This window comes from Dipodomys spectabilis, unplaced genomic scaffold (genome assembly GCF_019054845.1).
Source record: "Dipodomys spectabilis isolate Male_0828 unplaced genomic scaffold, ASM1905484v1 ptg000441l, whole genome shotgun sequence".
In the NCBI taxonomy this organism is placed as follows: Eukaryota; Metazoa; Chordata; class Mammalia; order Rodentia; family Heteromyidae; genus Dipodomys; species Dipodomys spectabilis.
Window position 1 is genome coordinate 69,924 of NW_024871118.1, and position 3,032 is coordinate 72,955.

Here is a 3,032-nt window from a genome sequence, read left to right on the forward strand (position 1 = left end):
TTCATCATTACATTACAAAATGTCACTTCATTGCTTTGATTAAAGTCTATTGGATATGTTATTGACACTCCTACTTTCTTTTGTATTTCATTTGTATTTACTGACCTTTCTTATACTCACTGAGGGCCATTGATGGTGAAGGGAGTTTCTTGGCATCAACGTTTCCTTTGGCCTTGAGTTTTTATTCATTCAGCCATTTTAGCTTTTACAGGTAGAATTTCATGCATTTACCTTTGCAGTCATTGTTGACAGGTCAGAGCTCCTTATTGCTATTATGTAATTTGTTCTCCATGTTAATTGAAGCTTCTTCCACTCTTTCTCTCCTTCAGTGGTTATGAAGGAAGTTCAATAGTAGTGTCTTTTGATTACTGGATTACGAGCTTTCATTTGCTGTTATATATTTTCTGGTAATTACTGGGCTGAAAATAGATGACAGGAAGCTATTTTGGAATAACAACTATCTGGGATGAGGAGGATGAAATAAAAAGAGAAAATAAACATACAAGCAATAGAGGGCTATGATCAAAGTCCATAAATGAATGTTCAGAAATGTCATAATGAAACCTTTTAATTTAATTTTAAATTAAATCTTTCATTTAATATATTAAGATGAAATGTTAAAGACAAACAGGAACTTCAACTGCATTATATTCCTCTTATCATTTGTAATAGTGGATATCCAATTTTATATTCTACAATAATTACAAGATATAATTATATTAACAATTTTTCTCTCTGCATAAAAGTTGTGTGTGTGATTTTGCTAGCACATTTACAATGTTAGAGTATTTTCAACAAGTTTTATAGCCCCTTTGCCTAGTAGGTTTTATACATTCTTGAATATTTTTATTACTCATCAATGGTTCAATCTTTTGGACAGAATGCTTTTCTGTTAACTATGTAAAAATAACTGTTTATTTTTGTATACAGTGGTTCCATAAACATTTAGCATTTCACATTTAAAACTTCTTCAAACAGCTGTCTACCCCATTCTGATTTTCTCACAAAGTGGTCATGTTACATGGGCATTAAATTTGGTTGACAATAGAATAGTTTTTGTTTTTTTGTTTTTTTTGTTTTTTGTGGAACAGGTGTGTGGGAGTATATTCTTTTAATTTTACTTGTCTGGGAATATCTTTACCCTTTTATCCTTGACTTCTAATGGATGTCTTTGCTGGCAACAGTAATCTTGGTACACAATTTATCCATTTTTGTCCCTAATATTTTAAAGATTGTCTGCCATGCTCTCCAGGATTCTATGGATTCTACTGAGGAGTCAGCCATTAGGAAAACAGAGAAATACCTATGTGTTATGAATTCCATTTGTAGCTTCTGTACACGACTATGTGTTGTGGTCAAACATTTGATTAAGCTTTCATCTCTAGATATCTCATATTTCTATCATTGTCTACATTAGGAAATTTAAATTCTGCCATTGCTTCTTAGAACAAGCATTTTAACTTTTTGTCATTCTCAACCATTTACTAAATCCTCAATACACTAATATTTTCTTTTTCAAAATAGTGTTGTCAGCTTTTGACCAATCATTTTCCACATGTCTTCATTCTTACTTTCAGGTTCCTCCTACATATGCATATGTTCAATTAGACTTTATTCAAGCTTACTATTTGTTTCTGTTTAGAAGACATCATTAACATGATAGGCTTCCAAATTGAAATTTCAAATATGTGTACACCATGTGTTAAACAAGTTAAGCCTCACATTTGAATTTCTATCTTGCCTCCATTATTTCCTTTTAAAACAATATATATTGATTCAATATTATTTCTTTAGAATGTGTGTGTACACATACTCACACCATTGCCCAGACATAACAGAGAGAGAGAGAGAGAGAGAGAGAGAGAGAGAGAGAGAGAGCAAAGTGTTGATTCTCTTTATTCCTCTGTAGTTTTTCTAGAATCTCAAAATAACAATATTGGGAAGGTAATAGAGATTACTGCATTTTACAATGGTGGCCTTGAATCTTTGGATTTCAATGTAAAGCTTACAATTCTTTCATTACTCTTCATGTTGGAGATTTCTTTCTCCATTATGATGTGCTTGCAGTTAGATTCATCCCGTTGGTTTTATTACATAAATAAGAATAAAATTCCTTCACCTGGTATTTGAGCTCTCTTCTGGCTGATATTGTAGGAAGAGCTGTTCAATATGTCAGGTCTGTTAGTTAGAGAAACTTAATATAGAATCTTCCTTAAATGACTATTGAAGATGTATTACTTAGCCCAGCCTGCCTTATAACCACATAAGATAAACTGGGTGACCGAAAACACACAATTTTTCACACAGTGGAGCTAGTTACTCTAATTATCTTCACAAGGGAATAATTTGGTGTCTCATGAAAGACTATCCCATGTTTAATGGGCAACATTAGTGTTTGCTGTGGTGCATGTGATAATGGGGAATAAGCAAGCTCTCTCTTAAGTTTCTTAATCTTATGCATGACAAATTCCCTTCATGTCCTTAATCCCATAGACAACCATAAAAGACTATATTTGCATTCCATCATAGTTGGGATAATGCTTTAACATATTCATTGGCAGAGAAGCAAGTATTTAGTCCATCAAATTGATAAGTTTTAAATTTCTATGCTCATTATGCAGGTTTATCTTCAACACCTACCAGTTTGTTTTGGCCTTGGCTTTTGCTATTGAAGAGATCAATGAAAATCCTCATAATTTACATAACTTGATGCTAGGATTTAATATCTGTAATGCTCACATGGAAACTTGGAAAACATTTAAAAATCCCTTCACGAGCCTTTTTGGGAAGGACAACCTTCCAAACTACTCCTGTGTGAGAGTGAGCAAGTCTATAGCAGTACTGACAGGACCATCAGGATTATTATCTGCCCAGATTGGTATATTGCTGAACCTGTACAGGTTTCCCCAGGTGAGAGTGGGAGGAGTGAAGGGATATAAAGAAGTATCTAATTTGGTGCCATTTCAGCTGTTAGAAGATAATTATAGGAAGATACTGGATTTATGAACCTATCAAATTTTGTGATATCAAAG